The sequence below is a fragment of the Gavialis gangeticus genome, unplaced genomic scaffold, assembly GCF_001723915.1.
Source record: "Gavialis gangeticus isolate Ggan-Ray unplaced genomic scaffold, GavGan_comp1, whole genome shotgun sequence".
NCBI lineage: Eukaryota > Metazoa > Chordata > Crocodylia > Gavialidae > Gavialis > Gavialis gangeticus.
Window position 1 is genome coordinate 120914033 of NW_017728992.1, and position 8484 is coordinate 120922516.

The window sequence follows — 8484 nt, forward strand, 5'->3', positions numbered from 1 at the left end:
CCGACCCTTAATCTATGAATCTATGAATCTATGAATCTCGAGGGACTGCCAACGGGAGACCCCATTACTGGAGAAACATTCAAAGTCGTGGCAGGGGAATTCTGGGGCTCTCCCCAGGGTGACTGGGGTCTCGGTCCGAGGTTGCACGAAGCCTCCCTGTGCCTGTCGTTAGGTGCATGCATCAGGGCAGTGCATGAACGAATATTTGAAGTGAGACGGGCACAGTCTCACAGTGAAACAGAGGTAAATTTATTTTTAAAATGAGCAATGATTTTCACATTAAGATGACAGGCATGTTTGTAATCTAGCTCTTTAATTGTTAGGCAGTGTAATTAACAGCTGTGCAGAATGATACTGTCACTAACTGTTTTTCTCTGTTCACTGAATAGGAGGCTTAAGTCATTAGTGGGACTCCCATGAGAGGTAATGGAAGCTGCTGCTGTTTTGACATAATATTTTTAATGGTCTGTTACTTAATGAAACAAAAATAAAAAGCTGATGATTTTTAACCCATTAGAGTTCCTGAAACTTGTGAAAAAACAGTGCTGGAGATTTTTTTCTTCTTAATGAAACATTTTATGCTTGCTACACAAGGACAATAAACTGACTTCAGAATGAACTGTATATATTACTGAATACAAACACATCTACCTTGGGAGGAGGGGAGGGAGAGCAGAGGACTGTGGGATGCTGGGGGTCTGAGGGCCCCCTTGAAGTGCTAAACAGATGTGGCATTACAAGCTGCCCTACTACTACAGAAAAGTTCCTCTGTGAAAGAGGAACATTTTTGTGGTAGATCCATCATTTTTTGTAACACGGCAGACAGTTTACATATATGTATGATGGCATTACAACATTATAAGTGTGTTTGTAGTGACATGAATGTAATATCGCTACATGGCCAGTGTTACAGACCCACAGAAACCTACCAGCTAGGGGTGAACCCTGGGGTTACAGGTGGCATGGACATCCCTCCCCCCTCCTCAGTTGATGACACTGAAGGAGCAGCAGCTGGGATCTATGACAGACAGGAAGTGACATGATCTAATAGTCTGTTTTCCCCTTAAGTTCTTTGAATCTATTAATTACAGCTCTTTGCAGACAGTGTAAGATGTCACTAAATCACAATAGCATTTGTGTGAAATTTGATATGTATGTTGAATGCCAAATTTACTTCACTTCACAGAGGAATAAATAACCCCATTTCACATACTCAGTTAGGAAAGAAAAAGCCTCTGGGGGGGGATTTCAGCTTCTTTTCAAATGTTTTCTGATGCACCCCCCACTCAAAACAAAATTAAACAAATCAGCAGTTTCCCTGATTACATCCGCTGCAGGCATCTGAGTTTCGTTCTTGTTCTGGGGGGTTTTGCTTGTTTTTATAATTCGGGTGTACAGCTGTTTATATAGCGCAAATTTGTATTGTAGCTTCAAAATAGCAAACCCTCTGTCCCAGCCTAGAAAAGAATCTGAGTCTGAACCTAGCTGATTACCTCAGCTGCAAATAGGAAATCAAGGGCAACCTCCTGTTACTCATTGCAGGAAAGCAGTATAAAAAACTAGTCCAGAGCCACTGGATCCCACTATCAAATGTAACATTCAGAATTTAGGGTTTAACTGTCAAAGGCCCACACTGGTGAAGGGTACATTTATGCCAAATAGATATGGGCACAAAGGTAGCAGCGTAACTGGGAAGGGGGAGGGGGAGGTGAATGGGGTAGCAGCCCTGAGTGCCACCGGGTTGGAGGACAGAAAAGCTGTCATTGCCACAGCAGCAGCTGATTGGTCTGCCACAATTGGCATGGTAGAAGTTGGCACTGCCCCTGGCACTATGCAGCTACCCAAGGCACAGAGCTGTGCTTCTATCCGTCTGCACAAACTACGCATCCTGAACTCCTGGAAGAAGCACTCCATCTTCAACCCCCTCTCTCATCCCTTCCATGGGATTGTTGCAGCCCTGTGAGAGAAAAAAAGATCACAACTCATGGAATGGCACTGAAAAGGGGGAAGGACCAAGATTTCAAGAACAACTCCCTTTCCTTCCTCTTTTAAGAAGCTCTGCCATTTCTGCTTGGAAAGAGATCCTTTGAATTCTCTTCTCTTAAATGTTAATTTTCTTTCCTTTTATGCTTGGGTAAACACCACTGACTTTGGTGTTGAAGCTACTTCTGGTACACATTTGCATAAGATGAGAACAGCCCTTTATTTTTATTGCTAATTGTATGTCAAAAAACAACTCAGGAGGCCTCATTTTTACCATATTTTCCTTGCATGTTGAGAAATTGAGACATTTTATGCTACTTGAGACATACTCTATGCCACAAATTTCAGCAGTTAGCAAAATGTAAATCTCCACTGACTGTTCAGATTCTTGAACACGCTATAAAGTATGAGCTTTAACAGGAAGTTTTTTAGAGAGCCCAAATGTTACTGATAATTATTTAATTCTACTAACCTCCACTATTGTACACCACCCAATCTGTGATATTATAAATCTGTTTTTTAGTATCAGCTTAATGTTCAATATTCTCTACAAACATGTTCTCTACAGTATCCTTGTTTAAAAATAAGTATTTTAATAGTATTTTTATGTTCAATAATGATTAGAAGTGTGAAGCAAACTGCCCAGACTATAAACATAATTTAGGCTTTTCATCATTTATTAAACAATTGGCAATTCAGAACTTCATTTGCACATGAAATTTAATGATAGTGCATGAAAATGCAGCTGCAGATAACATAGTGCTGCATTTATTGATTTTTCAAAATGGCTTTTAATGCTGAGGAGCGTTCCTTACTGAGCAATAAACTTTATGGTTTGGGCTTTAATGAGGAAGTGATTAAGTACCAGAATGTTTGCATTAACCAGCACAAAAAAAATCACTTGGCTTGGCTTCCTTGCTAAAAACTTAGCCTCGAAGTTTTGGGTGGGATTTTCAACATTGCCTAAGGGAGCTGGGTGCCCAGCTCCAGTTGAGATATGATGGGAGTTGGCTCCTATCTTTATTCCTGTCCTGATAGCTTTGTTCCATGTAACTGAGCACAACAGCTGCTATATTGAAGATGTAGAATCTGGATGGGGAGATTGGGAAGAGAACAGCATGTGACAGGCTCTGTTTCTTAAAAAGTGATAAACCATAACAAAAGTTTAAGAACCAGTTAATTATTTGATTTCTGCAACCCATTCTTATGTTCTGCAGTATATTAATGATCTTTCTGAGATTATTTTTTGTGATGATGTTTCTCCAGATAAGTTTGATAACCATCAGAAGCAAATTATGTTTTTATTACTTACACATAAAGAATACCAATTTAAACATAAGTACTGTACTAAACAGGTCCAATGGAACTTTATGCACATACGATGGTTGGCATAAATATGTTCACATTTTCCATTAGACAGTTATAAGTTTTGCTACTATATGAGTCTATTCCAAATGTGGACAACGTGCTCTGTCTTCTGTATCTCAGTTCTATGAAGCGTAGGGGAAGTGAATGAGCCATCAGGGAAACAGGACTCTCTTTTGTACTGTCCTAACCTTATTAACAGTTAGAGTAGCATAGCTGCTGTTGCAGAGGCCTTGTAGAACTCACGTTGAGACATGGTGTCCAGAAGTTTATTCTTGGCATGTTTGTGGGAAGGATGTTATGGTAGCATGGGAGTTCTTGGAAAGACGTAATATGTAGATTCAAGTATTTGCAGTTCCCACAGTGGGGTTGAGAGGTAACCCCTTCTGTTTGCTGGAAGTGGCTAGTACTCCTTCAGGACTTCTGCTGATCGTTCTTTGAAGCCATGAAGGACTTTATTTTCCATCCTAAATGTGTTATAGACCTCTGGAATTTTTTCACCTTCTCTGGTATTGAACATTGGCCACAGCTGAAGGTGTTGCTTTCAATTTGGGCACACTAGTATTCCTGCTGGTAGATACTTACCTTGAGGATCTTGGTCTTCCACTCAGGGTCTAACCAATCACTCAATCTGAAACCAGGAAGGAATTTTCCTCTAAGTTGGAGTTCTCTGTTGCAGAAGACATGGTCTTCCTATCATGTTCTGAGCATGTATTAATTACTTTTCTGCCACTGCTATGGCAGAGCATGAGTGATCCATTGCATTTTTACTTTTGGTGTTTTTACTTACTGCTTTTTACTTGTGGTTCTTTTGTACCACTTCAGTTTTACTGCAAAACAAGGTGCAATACTACAGTCATGCCAAGTACTTTTCAAAGGGCAATGCTAGAAAATACTCACTTTTCACATGTAGAAAGTTTGTAGTATTAGCCAGTCTTTTTGTCTTTAATAAAATCTCCAGGCCTTTTATTTACATATTGTCATTGTAAAGAACTTAATTCAGCTTGCTGTCTTGGCAGTTAGAAAAGGTAGGAACAAGTCATCCTGTACTGCTTTTGCTCTTTGTAAAACTGCATCTCCTCTACATGCAGTGGGTACCTATTAGGGCTGTGTGACGCTTTGGTCCCTGATTTGATTTGGCCTGACTCAGTGGCCAACTCTTTCAATCCAAATCAAATCAGGAGACCCTTTAATCTTTCTGAACTGGAACCCTCTGAATCGATTCAAAGAGATTTGGCAATTCGAACATAGACACAGCTTTAAAAATTTTGTTTCTACATACCTCAAGGTACCAGGCGGCTCATGAATGTTGCAATGCTGGGACAGATGGAGCATCCCACAGGAGCACGGGGAACTCCCCAGTGTGCTTGGCAGCAAACCCAGATGTGGACCAAAATCACTTCCAGTCCACTTCTGGGTCTGCCAGGGAGCATGCCAGAGGGCCTCCCCCAGCTTGGCGACTGGTGCCTCCTGGGTCTGGGGGGCACCCAGGGTCCCTCTACAGTGGATCATGGAGCCATGGGGTGTGGGGGAGCCCTCCAGCATGCTCCCTGGTGGACCCGGAAGTCCAGGTTCGCCACCAAACACACGAAGGGTCCCCCTGCACTCCTGTGGGATGCTCCATCCATGCCAGCATCACAGCATTCACAAGCCATGACTGGTACCTCAAGGTATGTAGAAAAAACCTTTAAAGCTGTGTCTACAGCTGAACCACTGATTCTCCGAATTGGCATCGAATCTTCAGTTTAGGATTCGGCCGAATCGAATCACTGACCCCGATTTGGGCCAAATCCAAATCAAATATGGCCCGTTTTGCCCACCCCTAGTGCCTGGAACCTATAAGCTGGAACAATAAGCTGTAGAATGGCCTGTGGAAACTGGTCTGGGGGATGATCACAGACCTGCTTTTCCACAGATCCAGTTGCCTGAGTATCCAGTGCAACTGGCCTGTACAATGAGTGATCCAGCTCCTATAGACTGGAAAAGTTTCTTTTTGTCGTGTTTTTGGTCTGGGAATTTTACCTCACCTCTATGTTCTGTCCACATATGTAAATATTTCATAACTTTAGGTGGGTGGAGTACAATTCTTTCACTACCTGGGAATTTGGAAGATTTATTTTGGCAGTTTTTGCTACCTTGTAGAGCTGTACATTTTCATAATGTCAGCTAACCTTTTGTCCCCGGAAATAGCAAGAAATGTCCACATTCAAGGTCAAACTATGTTGTTTGGTTTTCTTCTTCAGGATTTGAACGTGTATATAATATACCCATATTGCTATTCCTGCTCTTCCATCAACCCCATTGATCTTGTAGGAATTGATATTGCTCAGCACCAGGTAGTGCATGATTAAGGGACAAGTTCCAGTCAAGGGTTTTACTTTGTATCTGTTCTGTTTCTCTGTAAATTGCACAATACATACTCATTGTGAAAGAGTTTCAGACGTGTTCAAAAATGAAGAAGTTAGATTAAAGGATCATCAGCCCAATCATGTTTTAATTCTCTTGTTTAAAACCATGGTAATTAGCTGTATCAAATCTTTGACTTTACCTCTTCTGCCACATTTAAACCTGGCTTCTAATCCTTTAAAAATGATCAAGTCCTTTCTAATTTACCGTTTTAATTTATCTAACTTACCTTGGTATAGTCATGATTAAAATGCATGATCCCCAAAAGTTGTTTTTCCTCTCAAATATAAACCATCCTGAATTTAATTAGGATAATTAGGAGATTACAAGATTTAAATGCACCCAAGGGAGTGGGACACAACCAAAAAACAAGTTTTTTAAAACTCTCAGCTGTAAGACCACATGGATGAAAACTATCAATGGGAACAAGGAAGGAAATTAGATGTAGAATATAATGTGACATGCTTTATATACCAGCAGTTCTCAAGAATTTCAACTGTTGCTTTATTTATGTTTCCCACTAATATGCAGTTATAAATCTGGAAACCTTTTCCTTTAGGTGTTCTCAGATTGTCTAAAAGACTTTTGCTGAAATGTTTAAAAGTAAAAACAACTACAGCTCTGTTGAAAACGCCAATTTTTTTCATTGCTTCCATTGTAGTTGATACCAAAAGTTAAGAAGCAGACTCACTCCCGAAGAGTGGGTGGAGCATTAGTGCCATTTCTAATCAATGTTAATGCTGTTCACCAATGTCAATCCTATTAAAAGATCTCTTTAGAAATTAAAATGTCTCTAACATGACAGGTGACAATTCTCTAAATCTTCTTGCACAAAGGTATTTTGGACTCCAAGTCAATGAGACTCCTGACCACTTTTCTCTGTTTCTTAAAAGGGAGTAAGTCATAAGCAGTGTTTCAGGAACTGTCTTCTGTCAATATGAACTAAAAGATGGAAGAAGAAGGCATTGCATTTAAATACTTCATCACTGAAATCTCTGTTAGTAAGCTTAAGATAAATATCCTCTTATATGTGGCTTGTTACATTGCAGGTCTGAGACTTAAGCTGGTTCATGGTCTGTGAATCATCTTGAACATATCAAAGTCACTAGTAAAGAGTATTAACAGAAGGATCATATTTTGAAAATTTGCTCAAGAAAGAAATAGTCTTACAAATTTATGGGCACACCCAGTTACTTAAGCGATAACATATTTGTATATTAAAAACATTTTTTACATTCAGAATAAGTCACTAAGTGCATTGGAGTTTGTTCTCATAAATGCCTTAAAATGTGTGCAAATGGGTGATCATGAAAATGTTGAGTACATGCCTAAATATCCTTTGAAAAATTGGGTCTAAAAGACTGCAATTTATTTAGATATTGCAATCCTGTATTACATCTGTCTACATGGATGGTTATATTAGTCATAAAAGGTCAAGCATTCTGGAGTAAGAATAAGACTTTAAGCATAAATCATTTTAGAAAAAATAAGAATATGATCTCGTTCGGCACCTAATGCTTGGTGCTCACAGATCATTCTTTCTGTACATTGAAAGAAAATATGGGATAGCTACTCCATTATGGCATATAAAGTCACCTTTTCAGTTATAAAATGAATAAAGTAAATGTTTTAGATCAGTGGTGCTCAACCTTCTTGCCTGGTGGCCAGAATTGGCAGTGCCCAGTCTGTCCAGAGGCTAGATCAGGTGGGTGGTCCTGATCCAGCACCTGCAGCAGGCACTGCGGGTTCCCATACAGCCATGCAGAAGGGAATGGGGGCCAACCCAGCCCCGGGGGGGAGGAGGGGGCAGACAAAAGCGTATTGATGCACTCCCAATCTCGCAGCGAGGAGGGTGGAGAGGGGAGGGGGAAGGTGGCTTGATACAGCCCCAACCCAGCTCCATGGGGAAGAGGAGGGGTGGCTCAGCCCCACAGGGAGGGGGCATGGTCCAGCCATGCATGGGGAAGGGAGTGTGGCCCAGCTCCAACCCAATACCAGCTTGGGGTTTAGGAATTTGGCAGTTGTATTAGCTGCCACTGCTCCCCCACCACCAAGTTTCCCAACCCATGCCAAGGCTCTACAGGCTGCATTTGGCCCATGAGCCAAAGGTTAAGCACCTCTGTTTTAGATTTATATTTTGATACCAGATAGCTATAAAGGAGATGGTTAAAGAAAAGTGACAGAGATAATGGATCTAGTTGTGTGCTGCAGGAACAGTATGTTTTAGAGGAGAATAGGGAAATTCAGTGACCTACTCCTGTTACTTTTTCATGGCACTCTAATAAGAAAAGGCATATCTAACTAAACCATAGAGGTGGATGGCATAAAATGCAATCAGATTAATAGAGTAAAAGGATAGTAATTTTGTTCTGATGGATGATATAAAAGGATTAAGGATAAGAGGCACTGGGGTCCTTGAGGGCAGAGGAACTCGGTGTCCAGGACGAGTGGACGTTCCTTAAGGAAACGATACTCACGGCCCAAGGGGTGTCCATCCCGACAAGAAGCAAGGGGGGCAGGAGTGTCCGTAAGCCCCCCTGGCTCAACAAGGGCGTCCGGGACTGCCTGCTCGCCAAAAAGGCGGCGTACGCCCGGTGGAAGGGGGGTGAAATCTCCAAAGAGGAGTATACCTACTCAGCTCGGGCCTGTAGGCGAGCTGTTAGGAAGGCCAAGGCGGACATGGAGCTCGGACTAGCGTCCAAGATTAAGGATAACAAAAAGTCCTTTTTC